We start from the raw sequence: 18,952 nt of genomic DNA, 5'->3' as shown, positions 1-18,952 counted from the left end.
CTTTCTTTCTTTCTTTCTTTCTTTCTTTCTTTCTTTCTTTCTTTCTTTCTTTCTTTCTTTCTTTCTTTCTCTCTCTCTCTCTCTCTCTCTCTCTCTCTCTCTCTCTCTCTCTTTCTCTCTCTCTCTCTCTCTCTTTCTTTCTCTCTCTTTCTTTCTCTCTTTCTCTCTCTTTCTCTCTTTCTCTCTCTCTCTTTCTCTTTCTCTCTCTCACACACACACACTTAACTGTCTCTGATTCCTTCACAACAAGGTCTGAAAAGTACATGGGCTAGCTACTCTCTATCTCACACACTCACACCCACCCACTTACTTGCTCTGAAACGAAAGCAAAACAAACAGAGGGGCTGTGCTCTGACAGGTTCTGCTACTGACCCATGAAGTACTTCCTGCTTCCTGCTCAACTTTAAAGGCACACAGACATTTTAAAACTGAACCTGTTTGCAGGTTTCTAAACCTGCCAGAGATCCACAGGGTGGCTGTGGAGGTGGGGTTTCCCCCTGCCAGCCAGCTGGCTGGTCACCATGGCTTGGATTTTATGACTAAAGGATAGTAGTCTATTGCTAAGCAAATTGCCCTTAAAAAATAGGATTTTGAGGAATTTAGGGTGGAGGGCAATCTGCCTTTTAACGAGATCAAAAACCTATGTATACAGAAGGTGTCTGCTTTGGAAGTTACCCAATAATGAGACAATATAATATAATATAAAAAGGTTTATTATGAAATAAGGACAAACATACAAGAGTATAAAGTCACACAACGCACATACAGTCCTAATTAAAAAAAGATAGAAATAGACAGGGGTAAACACAAGGAATGACAAACAGGGTAATAATTACCTATCAGAATCTTCAAGAAAGGCTCCAATGGCGATGAAAAAGGAGATGGGGGATGGACTTTCAACTGATCAGGTATTGGAGGCGTATCTAACAGTGGGGTATGTGGTACTGTCAGATACACACATGTGGGGAATTGGGTCAGAGGTTATACGGACTACCTTGAGCCCTTAGGGGGTAGAAGGTGCAGGGGCGGATGACAGGTGATCAGCTGGTACATGACCTCAGAAAAAGGGAGGCTTGACTTGTGTGGTGGGCAATGGCCAGTCTATTCGGGGCACCTGACTTGACACCCATATCCGTCCAATGAGCGGACCTGGCCCTGGTTACCTGATTGGGTTTCCAGGTAACAATGGGAAAAGGGAGAGGCTCCAAGGTGACAATTAGGGCAAGGCATGAGTGAAGATATTGGGCTGGAAGTGATTAACAAGCTATCCAAACTTATCTAAAGGTGACTATTAATAGAGGGCCAAATGGTTACCTAAGGTGACACCCGAGCTATACAAAGAACTCTAGCTCTAGGTGAAGATGTTCTTCCTCCTCTTTACTTCTATACTGGCACCATCTTTTGACTTTGGGTTCCGTTGGACAAAAGCTTAGGCAGTCTGGCAGGATCCACGCTTAAGATAAACTTGATTGCCTTATGCAAAAGTTACAGCTGTTGAGTACGTGAGCCTCTCTCTTTGCTGTCATGGAGTCTGGCACTGCAGGAAGATGGTTGCTGATGGTGTTAGCCTACCAACATGGCTTTCGCGATCGAGGCTGAAAACCGCTTGCCCGGACAGTTCCTGGCAGTGCAACTTCTTCCACTGCAACAGCCGAGATGGTGCACGCACGGAGCTGCTGGAAACCCATCTGTACTTCTGGCTAGCACTCTTCCGGAGATATAGAGTGCTGTTATAATGCTGAGGCTGTTAGTACTCACATAAGTCCCTTATAAACTGGTAGATAAAACCCACGTTTCACAGCAGATGTGTGTAAGTTTAATCTCCAGGCACCCTGGCAACCAAATGGGTGATTATGATGTCCATATATAAGTGAAATAAGTGGTCTCTCACTCACAGATCCCCCCCTTCAAGACTTTCGTCACCGAATGGGGATGATATCTTGACTAACAACATAGTCCATAGCAGGTCTTGACAGGCGATGTCCTCATTGGGAGCCAAGTGTAAATCGGGGTGTACCTCCTAGCTAAAGGTTGGAGCCACTAAGCTAAACTACTCAAGAATGAAATTTAAAAGTTGGGATCCAATAGGCCACTGGTTACTTCCTCAGAGACTAGGATGTGGAGACAATCAGCAACATTACAGGGGTTATCTACAGATTCTATATGCCACAAGACTAAAACCGTTACATAAAAGTACAATCACCTTTAAAAAGGGGAGATCATTGCAACAATGTGTGTGTGTATATATATATATATGATTGGGAGGATACATGTAGATACAATTATATATTTAAAACACCTTATATTCCTACCGCTATTCTAATACATTAATTTTTCCTATCTATCCTCTAAACATAAATCTTCTTAATCCATTACAGTCTCTCCACCCCCACCCCCCCCAATAAGCTTCTTGTGTGGGAGAAGCGGCAGGGGTTCTTCCGTGTCTTGTTTCTTCCACGGTGGGGAAAGAGAAAGAGCAAATGCCGGGTGGCATACGTTGGCTTCTCCCCCTTTAGTATCTTAGTTGTCCTTGTTAGTTCAATTTACACTCTCCACGGAGCATACTCAACGTGGACATTAACAATTCTTCTCGAGTGGGATCGGGTTTCTCCGCCTCTTTTACCTCCGGTCCTGCACAACACAACTGGATCCGAATAAGGAGAGTCCTGATCTGCATATACAAAAAGTTGCAGAGGCTTCTGGGAAAGCATAAGCAGTAACACATTGCATAGTTCCATTGCTTAGGGGACAGCACTCTAGTGCCCCTGATTAGACCTTGATACATGGACATTTGAATTCACTTTATAAAGGTCACAGTAATTAGTTTTTCCTGGTGAAGGGTTTTCATTTTTCCTTTTAAAACAAATAAAACAACCCTACAAGGTGTACATAACCCTACAAGGTGTACATTACATGTGTTTGTTGTGGCTTAATTGTGCAAGCAGTTTCTCAGAGGACATTTACATCTAAGCACTTTTGTCAAGGATAGTGTGTGTTGGCTCATAACCAGAACTGGAATATTAACAGTCTGTTCTCAGAATTTATGAGGCATTACGACTTTCCTATTTTAAACAAAGATTACCTACATATGTGCATGTTTCACTAACACCTATCAGGTAAAAGAAGAAATGGGAATCCATGTCTAGAAATATATCTGACTTTTCCGCATCTCTCCTACCATGCAAGAAAATACATGAGTGCGTGGAACACTCAACACCCCTGGCTGAGTATCTTCCCTTCCCAGTGAATATGAAGAATCTGAACTTGACTAACAACATTCAGTCTTAATAGACAGAGTCTTCCACATAGTCAAAATGGGATAAGTTGTTTTGCCCCAAAAGGATGCCTCTGCAATCTCCCCCTTGTAGGCACCAGTAAAGGTAATTGTGAATACATACAGCCAACTTTTTTTTGGTGAATATTTTCTTCCACTGATTGCTATTACTGGCCTAATGCAGTTATTTCTCCTCCTTGCAGAACCTGAATCAGTGCATGTAGAACAAAACAAATAAGAGTTGTAGACAGTGTTCCAACCTAACTTGCATAAAAACATAGAGGTTGAAGAAACCTCAAGGGTCACGTCCAACCACCACCACCCCCCACACACAATGTAGGAAATTTACCTTCTCCCCCTCCCTTGGTGACCCCTGCTTTATGCCCAGAGGAAGGCAAAAAACCTCCAGGATTCCTAGCCAATCCGGCTTGGAAGAAGATTCCTTCCTGAACCCAGAGTGGCAACTGGCATTACTCTAGGCATGTATGAAAGGGTAACAAAACTCGAGCACTGATTCATCCCTTCCCACCCTCCCTCTCATGATCTGCCTAAGTTCACAGCATCTGTACTGCCATCAGATGCCGCCTAGCCTCTTCTTAGAAACCTCCAAAGAAAGATAGCCCACCACCTCCCAAGGAAGCCTGTTCCAATGAGGAGGAGAAGAAGAATTGCAGATTTATACCCCGTCCTTCTCTCTGAATCAGAGACTCAGAGTGGATTACAATCTCCTATATCTTCTCCCCCCACAACAGACACCCTGTGAGGTGGGTGGGGCTGAGAGGGCTCTCACAGCAGCTGCCCTTTCAAGGACAACTCATGCGATAGCTATGGCTAACCCAAGGCCATTCCAGCAAGTGCAAGTGGAGGAGTGGGGAATCAAACCTGGTTCTCCCAGATAAGAGTCCACACACTTAACCACTACACCAAACTGGCTCTCTAGGACCCACTTTAACTGTTAGGAAGGCCTTCCTAATGTTTAGCCCCAAACTCTTTTGATTTAATTTCAATCCATTGATTCTGGTCCAACCCTCTGGGGCAACAGAAAACAACACCACTCCATCCTCTGTATGACAATGTTTAAAATACTTGAAGATGGATATAATCTCTCAGTCGTCTTCTCTCTAAGTTAAACATACCCAGCTCCTTCAGCCTTTTTTCCTAGGACTTAATCTCCAGATCCCTCCCTCACCATCTTCATTGTCCTCCTTTGGATACATTTATCTTGTTAGCATCCTTCTTAAAACTAAAAAAGGTAAAGGTAGTCTTCTGTGCAAGCACCGAGTCATTATCGACCCATGGGGTGACGTCACATCATGATGTTTTCATGGCATAGTTTTTACGGGGTGGTTTGCCATTGCCTTCCCCAGTCATCTACACTTTACCCCCAGCAAACTGAGAGCTCATTTTACAAACCTTGGAAGGATGGAAGGCTGAGTCAGCCTTGACTCAGCTACCTGAACCCAGCTTCCACCGGGATCAAACTCAGGTCGTGAGCAGAGCTTGAACTGCAGTACTGCAGCTTACCATTCTGCACCACAGGGCTCTGTAAAAGTAGTCCCTTGTGCGAGCACTACAGGCCCTCAAAATGAACACAATATCCTATGTTAGGTCTAAGCAGAGCAGGGCAAAGTAATACCATCACTTTGCGTGATCTGAACCATATATATTTTTGTTGATGCAGCCCAATATCTCATTTGCTGTTTTAGCTACCCCATTAAACTGCTAACTCATTTTTACTGTATGATCTCCTAAGATCCGTAGATCCTTTTTGCACATACTACTGCAAAGACAAGTCTCCCCTGTCCTGTAATTATGCTTTTGATTTTTCCTACCTAAATGCAGAATTTTACATTTATCTCTGTTGAAATTCATTTTGTTAGTTTTAGGCCAGTTTCCCAGCTTGTCAAGATAACCTTGTATCTGGATTTTGTCTTCTACTATACTTGCTACTCCTCCCATTTTAATATCATCGGCAAATTTAATAAGCATCCCCTATACCCCTTCATGGAAGAACATAGTTGCAATACCTACATTGTTATTCTGCTGACTCTTTAGCCTTGGCTTACTGGGCCCTAGAAGCGCCCTGTGAACTATCTTCAATTCCAGTTAGGGTATTGATTCAGCTCAAGGCCACATGCTACCATTTCCTAAAGTCTTGACTTTCAATTATCATTGGGGAGCAGAAATTCAACAGATGGAAGATCCCCCATTCAGCATCATCATGCAGAGAAAAACTGCTCCTTTGCATCATCTGCCAGTTGTGAAACAGTTAAAGAAGTCACAGGACCCTTAACAGAAACAGCAGTCAACTATAGCTTGAACAGTAAAAAAGGAGCAATGGTGACGAACATCCTAATGGGTCCAAAGTATATGTCAGTTATTAGTCTCACCGAAGTATCTGTTACATGATTTTTGAATAACTGAATTACAGTCCTGTGTGAGAATACCAACACACAGTGATGCAGAAGAGGCCAGTTCTGTATTGGCACACTATCCAAGTATAACTTGCTAATTTCCTGGCTTATACTGAAAACTGCTTTGACATGTTAATTATTGTACTTGGTACTAGTGAAAACAAGTTTATTGTAGGCAGATAATACCAAGACACACATCAGAGATTCTCCTAAACTGAAGAGGGCTCAAGGATTACAGTCTGGATTGTACACTGCATAGAATGTACAGTGCAAGATCCATTTTGCCTACAACCAGACTATATGTGCACTTTAAGAACACTTTGCACTTTAAGAACACCTTGCACCTTAAGCACTGCAGCGTTTTCATCCAGCACCATTTTAACCTGTTCTTAACCACCAACACACAAAGGGAATTTGAATTGCTGACTGCTAAATTGATTGTTAAGGAATTGTTTTATTGGTTAATTAATTCTGGACTATTGGTTAATAGATTGGCTATTCGATTAATTTTATATTTCTGGCAAATTAAGTGGGGGAGGGTAACTGGTTGGGAGGGTTTTTGTAATTAAGGAGCCGTCATAATTAAATTATTTTTAGCTAATTAATTAAAGGGGAGATTGCGGGGTTGGGATTTTAGATTAAATTAAATATTAGAGTAAATTATAAACAGGTCATCTTAAATTAGGAAATTGACTGATTGGCATGAGAAGAGAGGGTTGGGGAGCTAGCTGTTTTTAACACCCAGAGAAGGGTGATGAGTCGGGCCTATGCACAGCTGGTCTGAGGCTGTGGGCAGAGACCAGCAGGGGATGACTGGCCTGGGAATTCCAGTACTCCTGGGGAGGGGAAGGTATGATGGTGGGAACAGACAGAGTTATAAGGAAAGGAGGCTGAGACATGATAGTGCTCGGCCCCCATCCAGTCTGTGTCCCATCCCGACGGTGGCAGGTAGAGGGGTCAGGTTGAATTACTCGCCTCCGTCATTGGTGTTATGTAATGCCAGGTCCATAAATAATAAGACCTCAGTCCTGCGGGAGTTCTTGCTTGAGCGGGACGTGGACCTGGCTTGCGTGACTGAGGCCTGGGTGCGAGATGGGGAGACTGTAGCTCTCTCCCAGATGGCTCCCCCAGGATACTCAGTCTTTCACCAATCATGGACTAGCGGGCGGGGGGGATGGGTGGCTCTATTCATATGAGAGGCTTACTCCTTCCAGGCTCTCCTGGCCCCAGAGATTAATGGTATTGAATGTGCCGGTCTGGTGTGGGACATTGGGGAGGGGTTGGCGATCTGGCTGGTGTACTGTCCGCCTAACGCACCAGCCAGCACCTTACCATCCCTGATGGAGGCCGTAACAGGCTGGGCATTGGAATACCCAAAGCTTTTGATCTTGGGTGACTTCAATGTCCATGCTGATGACACGCCCTCCAGTCAGGCAATGGACCTAATGTCATCCATGGCGACACTGGGACTCTCCCAACTTGTTACAACATCCACTCACCAGGCGGGGCACATGCTAGATTTGATCTTTGTGGCGGGAGTTTTAGTGGATGGTATTACTGCTGAAGCAGTGCCATGGTCAGACCACTATGCCCTCAAGGCTCATGTGGATGTCCCACCCCAAGCCCGTTTAGGCGGTGAGCATATTTTAGCTCACCCGCAGAACCAGATGGACCTGGAACGGTTCCAAATGGCTCTACGGGATTCCTGGCCCCCTGGCAATTCTCTGGATGACCTGAGTCTTGGCATGACAGACTCTTCAGAGCCATCAATGAAATCGCACCTCGGCGCCCTCTACACCCTCGCTCTAAGCTAGCACCATGGTACAACCTGGAGTTCTGGCAGATGAAACAAGGACTCAGACGGCTAGAGAGGTAATGGCAGCATACCCGAGACGAAGCAACTAGAACATCTTATAGAGAGTTTATGAGGTCCTATGAGATGACAGTCAAAGTCACAAAGAAAACTTATTTTGCGGCCAAGATTGCGTCTGCAATTTCACGCCTGGCACAATTGTTTAACATAATTTGGACCCTTACAACACTGCCACAAGGCAGGCCAAATTCTAGGGAATTGGTGATCGGCTGTGAGGCTTTTGTGAACTTTTTTGCAGCTAAGATCTTGTAACTCCACCACGACCTCCCCGCCACATTGGAAACAGTATGTGAACTCGAGGCCCTGTGCCTGTCTTCTGGTTCTGTTCTGGATTGCTTCGATACACTCAGCCTAGAGGAAGCTGACAGGATCCTCTCTACTGTACGCCCTACACTTGTGATCTGGACCCTTGTCCCTCCTGGCTAATTAAAGCTTGCCAGAAGGAGCTCAGATATCCTATATGGGATATCGTAAATAGATCCCTTGTGGAAGGGCATTTTCCAACACCTCTTAAAGAGGCTGTGGTCCACCCTCTCCTGAAAAAAATCGACATTAGACCCGGCCGAATTGGCACATTACTGGCCGGTCTCGAATTTACCGTTTTTGGGTAAAATTATTGAGAGGGCAGTAGCGCTACAGTTACAGAGTTTTCTGGATGACGCTTCTGTCCTAGACTCTCACCAGTCTGGCTTCCGCCCAGATCACGGGACGGAGACAGTGCTGGTCACCCTGGTGGATGACCTCCAGCGGCATCTGGATTGAGGCAGCTCTGTGGTACTGATGTTGTTGGACCTATCGGTAGCATTTGATACGGCTGACCATCGGTTGCTGACCTGCCATCTCGCCGACACAGGGATTCAGGGGTTGGCCTTGGAGTGGCTTTCTTCTTTCCTTGATGGTCAGGGACAAAGGGTGGTGATTGGGGGTGAACTCTTCCGGAGACACGTGCTTGACTGCGGGGTGCCTCAGGGGGTGGTGCTCTCCCCAATGTTGTTCAATATCTACATGCACCCCCTTGCCCAGATTGCCCGGAGGTATGGGTTGGGTTGTCACCAGTATGCTGATGACACCCAGCTCTATCCACTGATGGATGGCCGGCCTGACTGTGCCCCAGAAACTTTGGATCTGGTGCTAAAAGTCATGGCTGGATGGCTTAGGCTGAGTAGATTGAAGCTCAATCCAGTGAAGACAGAGGTCCTTTGCTTGAGTTGTGGTGGTCCGGGAAGGGAAATCCCCCTACCGGTGTTTGGTCAAGAGCTTGTGGGTGCTACTGGAGCCTACTTTGACAATGGAGGCCCAGATAGCAGCCACTGCTAAATCTGCGTTTTTCCATCTTAGGCGGGCAAGGCAGTTGGTCCCCTTCCTGGAGCACGGCAACCTGGCAACAGTGATCCATGCAACAGTCACCTCGAGGCTGGACTACTGTAATGCCCTCTACATGGAGCTGCCCTTGTGCCAAACCTGGCAGTTGCAGCTAGTGCAGAACACGGCTGCCCGGCTGTTATTGGGGCTTCCCAGGTGGGAGCACATTCAGCTGGGACTACGGGAACTGCACTGGCTGCCAATAGTATACCGGATTCGTTGCAAGGTGCTGGTTATTACCTTTAAAGCCCTATATGGCCTAGGACCTGCCTACCCCTACCTTAGGGACCGTCTCTCCCCACATGTTCCCCAGAGAGTACTTAGATTGGGATCACAAAATCTATTAGTAATCCCCAGGCCGAAGGAGGCCGGATTGAAATCAACTAGAATCAGGGCCTTCACAATCGTAGCCCCCTGCTGGTGGAACCAACTGCCAGATGAAGTGAGGGCCTTGCGGAACCTTGTGCAGTTCCACACGGCCTGCAAGACTGTCCTCTTCCGGCTGGCATTCAATTGACTTGGCACCAGTACTTAAGAGAAATGGAAGAAGGCCGTTGCCACTAGAATAGCACCAACTCAGTATTCTGTTTTAACTGTTTTAATCATTGTATATCTATTTTATTATCAAATGTGTAATTTTAATACTTATTAATTTAATTGTTTGTGGGATTTTATGTTGTGAGCCACCTGAGCCTGCTTCGGCGGGGAGGGCGGGATATAAATCAAATCAATCAATAAATTTCTTATTGCTTCTCCAATTAACTTTCAAGTGCTTTCAGCATAAAGATGCCAGCCTTCCGGTGGGACCTGAGGATTCCCCAAACTTGCAGCTCTTCTCCAGACTACAGAGATGAAATTCTCCCAGAGAAAAAATGGATGCTTTGGATAATAGACTCTGTGGCATTGTACCCCACTGAAGTCCCCGTCCTTTCAAGGCTCTGTCCCCAAATCTCTAGCAGTTTCCCAGCCTGGATCTGGCATCCTACCTCCCATCCCCTACCAGTGGCCGGGGGGGGGGGGACACCTGAAAACCCTATTTCTCCTGAAGTTTGCTCAGCTTACTTCAGGCCATTTTGAGGACATTGTGTTCATTTTAGTTAATTTACAAAGTCATATTTTTCTTCACACCTGAGTAGTTCCCCAGGTTTGTAGAAACTCTTGCTAGATCTATAGGTAGTCTAGTTTTGCTGATTTTGTGATAAGCACAACCAGCTTTAATCTTGAAACACATTGTTTTTTCTATTCCAGTAGCAGGTTGACTTCAGCTTTGTGTGGTCTTTACAAGAATCCCTGCAGTTTAGCAATGTGATTCAAGGACAAGGGGCATGCCCTGGGACTCCTGTTTTACGTTGCTGCTACCAATTAACATAGCTACCCATCTGGAAGGAGCATATTCTGTGTATGTTTAAAAACATATCAGAAACAAAAAATGGGTCTATGACATCCCCCTTGCTATTTCTGCCCTCATTTCTATCCAACATTAGATTCACCTCTAATTTCCCCCTGAACTAGTGAGAAATAACTCTGTCATGCTCCTGCCTTTTCCTCAACCCACAAATATTTAAATCTTACTTGCAGCTCACTTGCTATCAGCAACACCTGCTATCAGCAACACCAAGAAATTATTGCTACAGACACTTGAAAGTATTTTGTCAGATTGTTTGTAAAAGAATAAAATTAGAAAGTAAAGACACTTACTTCATCCAGTATCTTTTAAGTTTGTACATGGTTTGGTTTCTGAAGCAAGGCAAAGGTACTTAATCCAGTGAGATCAGCCCAGGTTGCTCAGAGATGGGAAAAAAGTGTAAAGCAAATATCTTTTGCCTTTCTTTTAGAAACCTTATCTGAATAATCCCGCCTACCTGGTCAGTCAGACTATATATGTATAGTAGGTACTTCTGACTATGTGCTGGAGTTCCCTTAAGTTGGCAATATCAATAAACTGCTTGGAATTTGCTGAAATGTTGATGAAGCGTCACTAATAGGCAACAATAGCTTTGTTGGCTGAAAACATTATAGGCAAACCAGCCAATGTTCCATGACGAAAGGAATGTTCATGCCACCATCTCTGACCCAGCCACTCCAACCACCCTGCTTGGTATTTGACCATCCAAAGCCCTTCTCTGAGTTTTATTCCCCCCCCCCCCTTTTGAAAGACTGGTTGCTCTGTTGTACTAATTTAGTGTCATATTGGGGGGGCGGAATCAGAAATAGAAATATGTGAACATGTGAATCCACAAATGTGAGTTTCACATTCTATTTAAAATATTTATGATATACCAACTACTCTTTAGTGTTCTTGAGGGTGAGTTTTCTCTCTTAGGCTGCAGGTATTTAAAACCTTGGACAAAGGGCAAGACCTTAACGGCTCTTGGCCTTTGTCCCATGGTTTTTAGCCTGATGGACCCAGTAGATATCAGTTCAGCATATATTGTGAACTTTTGTTGTTGTTTTTAATACTATGTGTTACTGAAATTTGTTTAAATTATACTGTGTTTTCCCAAGCCAGAGCTGACATAGGCATGCTGGTGATGTTGTAGGGTTGCCAGGTCCAACTCAGAAAATATCTGGAGATTCTGGGGGTGGTGCCTGGAGATTTTCCCATTCCCTAAAATAAATAAAAATACAGCAGTGCAGTTCCCTGAATATAGTCTTCATTTCCTCATCCCCCAGCACTTCCACTAAATGAACGTGAACACACACACATAAAGCAGCCAAAACAGTTTGCAGGCACACACTTTTGTGCTCACTGGGGTAATTTACTCACAGGAGTTGCTGAATGTAACTGCTGTATTTCAACCAACTTCTTCAAATGAATAGGAAAATGAAAGGAGAGCAGCGTAGAGGGTGGAGTTTTCCTCCATCCCATAATGTTCCCAGTTTCTTCTTCCTTGTCTTTGCAGACTGAAGGAGGAAGCAATTCAGGCCTTGCAAAGCTGCAAAGAAAATGCGGAATGGACTTTCCATTAAGGTCTCTGTGCCCGGACAGACTACTCTCAGAGTAATCTATCTGGACACAGAGACCTTAATGGAAAATCCATTTCATGTTTTCCTTGCAGATTTGTCTATGCTGCAATGTATTTTAATGAAGTAGAGCTCAATTTCACTTTTCAGCATTTATATGGCCATTTAAAAATGTTCCTTGCTGGAGCTGTGTGACCTTGAAAATAAAGGATCAATGCTTTGAGCCAACATGTCTCTGCTGAATGGACCTTAGAAACTGGTGCATAGTGAGTACTCTAACATGGGAACCCACAGCCAAAGAGCCATTGCCAATCTGAGTAGACCTGGAGGCAGGGGGAGAAGCTTGCATAGCCAACCATTTCATGTTTTCCTAAATGCAAAGGATTCTATATTTTTGGTTTATATTTTTAGTTTCTACTGTGTTTCTAGTGCTTTTCCTTGATATTTTATTTTTAAAATTGCATTGTCAAATCCCACTATTCCCCCACCTTTCCATTTTAAACAAAACTTTGCAAGAGTTGTAAGCATGTTTGTATTTTAAGTAAAAATAATACATTTAATTGTTTTTCTCTGTATCCTTTATAAAGTTATATCTCTATTACCTGGCATTGCATTTTATGATATGTATGGCCTGACCCCACAAAGTCCCATTTATGTCAGTTCCGTCCCTCATAACAAATGAGTTCAACACCCCTGTTCTAGTTGGTTATGAGGAAATTCCTGACATATTTTCATAAAGTGCATTACACTCATGCTTGCAGATTGAGAACCGGCGTGGCATAATGGATAGAATGTTGGACTAGGACCCTGGGTGATTGGGGTTCAGATCCCCATTTCTATTACAGAAGCTTGCTGAGGGACATTGAACCTGTGTTGGAAAATACCTCGAGACTTTGGGATGGAGCCAGTAGTGGGCAGGATTTGGAGGGGGAGGGGAATCAGCATGGTATAACGCTGTAGAGTCCACCCTTCAAAATAGCTATTTTCTCCAGTGGAGATCAGTTGTACAAGCGGGAGATCTCCAGGCCCTACCTGGAGGCTGGCAGCCCTAAACTATTGGACCATTCACATTATCTAAACCTAACCTATCTCACAGACTGTCTGTGAGAAAATTGAGGACAGGACAATTATGTTCTAAGCAATTTTAAGTCCCAGCTGGGGATAAAAACAGGATATAAATAAATGCATACATTTAATTGAGACAACAGAAGGATGCTCCTTCGCGAGTTAAGCCAGTAGTGCAAAACCACTAATAGACATAGGTTTACTGTGTATATACTTTTTTCTCCTTCTTAATATATGAATCACCCTCACTTTCTTTTTTTTGTTCCTGTGCCTCTGCTTTGTGGCCACAGTACATATACACAGCTTTCAAACACAAGAGAAACAAGTGCTAACTTACAAAAGGTGTTGTCTTAAAATCTGCGGCTTTGGGTGCAAATCTAGCAAGGGGTGTGCTTATTTACCAAGATTCCCAAAGAACTAAGGGTGTGTGTGAGAAAATTCTACAGTTTGTTCCATAAAGTTGGTTTGAAAAAGTAAATACTAATGGAGCTAACTTTAAAAAAAGTATTACAGGTGATGCTACCATAGGCCAGGTGTGGTTTTCTTTAAATTTCTAATCATGTACAAAAAATTAGAGTATAAAATAGTTTTTGTATTTAAGTAAGCAAACTTAAGGATGTTGTTGCTGTAGTTCAAATCTTTTAAATGCTATTATCAAATACTTAATTTTCAGCTAACAAAGGACAGGAGCTGTTGTCTGAGCAGCTCCTTTTCAGCAGTACCTATTATTAGTCAACCAGAGGCTGACACACTCATCTTCCTTTATTGATTAGCTCCCATCCCAATCAGTGTGATTGGCTCCAGTGGGGTGGTGGTGGTGGTGGAAATAGCACAAAGCTATTTATTTAATAGAAATTTTATTTAAAAGGGGATAAAAATTAGAGCAATTATGAAAGTAGGATGCCTGCTGGAATTGGGGAAAACGAATAAGAAAAACGGGTTCCCCTTATAAACGTTTTTTTTTTTGTTCCCCCGAAGAGGTTTCAAAACTCCGTTCCAGTGTGTTCCCCCAGAAAAAAAGCCCTGGATGTGTCCCACTTCAAGAATGGCAGCCTTGCCACAGTCAGGGAGCATGAGGGTCAAGGACAACAGGGAAATGTTTCCTCAGAAATTACCCCTTCTACAGTTGGTGGACAGGTATCCTTTCACACCAAGGATCCGTCCCTCAGCAGGGATGGAGAGGGATTCTTGGTATTTGGTGATTCAGCCCTTAGGCATGTAGACAGATGGGTTACAAACCCATGCACTGACCACATGGTGACTTGCCTTCCTGGTGTGAAGGCAGCAGACATTATGCATGGTCTATGGTAGACAATCCTGGGGCTGTGGTGCAAGTTGGCACCAACAATGTGGGATATGTAGTTGTGTGGTCCTAGAGGAAAAATTTAGGCTACAAGGCAAGAGACTCAAGGCCAGGACCTCCAAGGTAGCCTTCTCAGAAGTGCTACCTATTCAACATTCAAGGCCAGACAGACAGGTGGTCTCCACTGAAAGTAATGGAGGATTGGGATTTGGGAATATTGGGAAATACCATTTTTTTCAGGTTCAATATATCCACCCACCCGTCCCAAAAACTGTTTTTTTGCACATCCCTAATCTCTTTCCCAAGCCTCCCTCTCTGCCTCAGCGTCTTCAGGTTGGCAACCCTAGCCTCAAGGGAATGAACCTGCTTCCTGAGAGCCACAAGCTCCATGTAGCAAGTACACATCCATGATTTCCACCACTGGGTAGATAATCGTACATGTGGCACTCTCTACAAAACACCGAATAGCCCCCAATAATCCCCTGCTCACTTTCTACCTTAATCACTAGCTAGTGATTTCAAGTTATCTAGAAGGACTTCTGATTTAAGCGAGTGAACATCCTGAGGCTGTGCTTCATTTGGGACACTAATTTTTTGTTTTTTACTTTTAATCTTGGTCTTCATTGATTTTTTAATCTCTTGTTGCTTGTTTAACCAAGTTTTGTTTGGTTCTTTTCTTGGGGTTCTTTATCTTTATCTTGGTTTTGTATTCCTTGACATCTTTGGCATCCTTGAGTGTCTCTGGGCTGTGACTTCCTCCCCCCACCCCATTGTCTGCCTTATTTTATTCTTTGTTTTGTCTGTTTTTTTCCTATCTTAATTTTATTTACTTTAGCCTCAGTGTTTTTTGTTTCAACTCCTCCTTTCTCTGCTGTAGGTAGGAGTGGGGGGGGGGAGTGGAGAAGAAAAGAAAAGATCTCCATGTTTTAATTTTGTGCTTCTTGTTAGGGGCTCAGTTTTATCTGTTTTAATTTTTATACCTACTATTCTGTTTTACTATTTTAACCCTATTATATTTTAATCTCTTCAATTAAGTTCTATTAACAATTTTATTTACTTGAGTCTATTTTATTCTTTTCTTGTTGATATTGGTTCAAGCTCTTAGGTTTTGCTAGGCTGTTCTTGGTGCTTGAAAGAGGTGGATGCTCCCCTCTGTTTTGTTTCTTCCTCTCTTGTTTAATTAAGTACAAGAATGAGAGGTTGACAAAAGAATACAGTTGGCCTTTTAATATATTTGAGGAGGAAAGTGCCCAGCTTTGTGGTTGAAAGTTTTTTTTATTCCACTTACACCATTTATATAGCACTGGTATAGGACTTTATATTTAGCTATACTTTGGGCGGGGGGGTTGGAGCAGCTACTAGGATTCGTAGCACTAACTTTGCAGGTTGTTATTTAGTCTTGGCATGGGGATAAAAAGGGGAAGGCCATTTAAGGATACCTTAGCTACATCAACAAAACAAAGTAGAATTGTGGATTTTTCTGGGAGGTCATTTTCCCATGTCCACTCACTTAAATTGATATGCATGCCTTAAAGATCCCTCATCTTCAGACTCCCTCACTGGTTATGGAGGAGCTTTCTAAACTAAAAAGTGATATCAGATCCCATGAACCTTTAGCATCTATATCTAATGCAAACATAGGTCAATCTGATACTCTTGAAATGTGCACAGCTAACTATGGTTATAGCACAGTCTCTCAACAAAATTTATGAAAGATTGGAAAACATAATAGAAATTTGTCAGATGCAACTTTTCCTGTGTGAATCCTCTCAGAAATGTTTAGTAACTCAGGGACTTTCTTCTGATAGTAATAAATGTGATGAGAGATATTCTATTGGCTATGACCATTTGAATAAGAGTCCATCATGTTTAACTACTTCACCACCCTGGAAAGAGAAGCTTGATGCTAGATCAAGACTGGACAAACTTGCTTAATGGAAGAGCCACATAGAATAGATGTCAGATGTTTGAGAGCCACAAGCCATGAACATCCCATATTTGAGAGCCGCAAAACAGGGAGGGAGGAAGGAAGGAAGTGTTGTGTATTGCATTTGGTGCGCTGAATTTACAGCTCCACGCAGCTTCATGTGCTTGGAGTAAACGTGGGTCACCTGACATGTACTGGACTGTACCTAGAAGCCAATGGGCAACTAGGGCATGAATTTCTAACTACCAGGATTGGACTGGACCTTGTGGGGGGAGGCTTGTTCCAAGAAACGTATATAAGCGGGGACCCGGACCCGCCATGTTGTCTTGTTAGTTGTTCTTGAATAAAGCATGGTTACGGTTGAACATCTCCGAACCCAGTATATTACACTAGCGACAAGGATGGCATCTTGTTGAGTCAGCCTATTGCTCGGCTGCACTGCACATTCCATGCGCAAGCTCCAGAACTCCACACTCTGAAGTAACGCATCATGGCTGGGATCATGGCTGTGGTTCCAGGACACCAACTACTGGAGTTCAACCCTACTTGGCCGGACCTGTGGGAGACATGGGTGGACCGGCTCAAGTATTACATTATCCTGCACAAGATCGAGGAAGCAGACGACAAGAAGGCGCTCCTGCTGAGTTCCTGTGGGGTTGAGACAGTCCAGCTTATGAAGCGCCTCATCACGCGCACCATCCTTGAGGCTGCCACATACAAGGCTCTCATCCAGGTGGTAAACAAGCATCTAAAGCCTCAACCAACCTGCCTGGCATGCTAGTATGGATTTTACACCAGACAGCAGAAGCCGGCCGAATCCGAAGCAGACTTCCTTGCTGAACTGAGAGGCCTTGCCCTGCGACTTCCGTGGGGATCTGGAGGAAATTCTCCTGGACCGCTTTGCGGTGAGCATCTGGGACAAGAAGTTGCGTTGAAAGCTACTCGCTATGGATAACATCACCCTCACACAGGCCCTCTGCCAGGCAACCGTGTTTGAGCAGTCGCACAGCACCTGCCCGGCAGCGGTGACTCACCAAGCCACTGTATCCTCCACTTTGGACATTTCCGGAGAGGAGGCGCACCAGATCTGCCATCCAGCATGCCATGGAAACAGACCGGACCAGCCACGGCCCACGGAGAGGCAGGCCTCAGGAACTTGCACCAGCTATGGGGGCCAACACAAATGCCACGACTGCCAGTTTTGCAATGCGGATTGCAGAAACTGTGGGAAAATGGGCCATATTGCATGTGCCTGCAGAGTGATGACGACCCGGAGATGCCCGACAACTCACCACAAGGCGGCGGAAACTCACATCACAGCATTGACTAGCACCCAGGTACTTAAGAAAAAGAATTGCAGATTTATACCCCGCCCTTCTCTCTGAATCAGAGACTCAGAGCAGCTTACAATCTCCTTTATCTTCTCCCCCCACAACAGACACCCTGTGAGGTGGGTGGGGCTGAGAGGGTTCTCACCGCAGCTGCCCTTTCAAGGACAACCTCTGCCAGAGCTATGGCTAACCCAAGGCCATTCCAGCAGATGCAAGTGGAGGAGTGGAGAATCAAACCTGGTTCTCCCAGATTAAGAGTCCACGCACTAGGACTTGCCCCAGGACACCCCTGACAAAGTAAAGGTGACTGTGCGCATAGACAGGGCCCCCTGCTGGATGGAGATAGACTCTGGGTCCGCCATCACCATAATATCGGAGGATACCCTCAAACAGCTGTTTCCTAAAGGCAGGCCCCCTCTGAGGCTGGCTGGGTTCATCCTCTGGGACTTCCAAAAGAACCCGATTCAGATCATGGGGTGGGGCCGGATTCGGGTGCAATTTAAGCACTTTGATGGGATGCTGGACCTTCTGGTGGTGAAGGGCAAACTCACAAGTCTGTTGGGCTTGGCCTGGTTCAGACTGCTAGGAATAGAGATAGTGGGAGTTAACCAAGGGCAGCACCTCAGTTTTGAGCATGTGTGTAAGGAGTTCCCAGAAGTATTCGACGGGGCTCTTGGTTGTTACAAGGGTCTGCCTATATTGCTACAGCTCAACCCGACTATGTGGCCCATAAGGCCGAAGGTGTGTCCCATTCACATTGAAGCCCAAGACTGAGGCCGAGTTAGACTGCCTCATCACTCAGGGGTCCTAGAGCTGGTCCCCCACACCTCCTGGGAGACCCCAATTGTAATGCCGATAAAGCCAAATGGGGATGTCTGGATTTGTACAGACTATAAATGCACCATAATTAAGACACTCCTGGACTACCTTGTCCTGGTAGTGAGTCACATCCTGGTGTCCCTGGCTGGCGCCAAGATTTTTGGGAGGCTGGACTTAGCACAGGCCTACCAGCAGCTTTCAGTCAATGACCAGTTGGCAGAGGAGCAGACCATTGTAACTCATAGGGGGGTGTTCAGAGTGCGATGGCTACAGTTCAGGGTCAGCGTGCCTCCGGGACTATTCCAAAACCTTAGCCTGAAGCTATGTGTGGTGGCTGGGAATGGACGAGGAGATCGAGGCGTGGGTGAAGCTCTGCCAGCCATCCAGGAATTGAGGCCGGATCCGCCTAGTGCCTCAGTACACCTTTGAAATAAAAAAGAAGTCCTTTGATTTATTTTACTTTGCCTTTCTAAATATGGTCTGCCTGAGGTCCGTTCCAGATGAAGATCCCAGGATTTATCATCTCTGTTTTAATTTTTTACATCTTCAATAGTGGAATGAGCTACAATGTATAACAAAAAATTATTTATTAACAAAAAAAAATTCAAAAATCAAAAGCC

This window comes from Heteronotia binoei, chromosome 6, assembly GCF_032191835.1.
Source record: "Heteronotia binoei isolate CCM8104 ecotype False Entrance Well chromosome 6, APGP_CSIRO_Hbin_v1, whole genome shotgun sequence".
Lineage (NCBI taxonomy): Eukaryota > Metazoa > Chordata > Lepidosauria > Squamata > Gekkonidae > Heteronotia > Heteronotia binoei.
Note: the sequence above shows the minus strand (reverse complement) of the source record.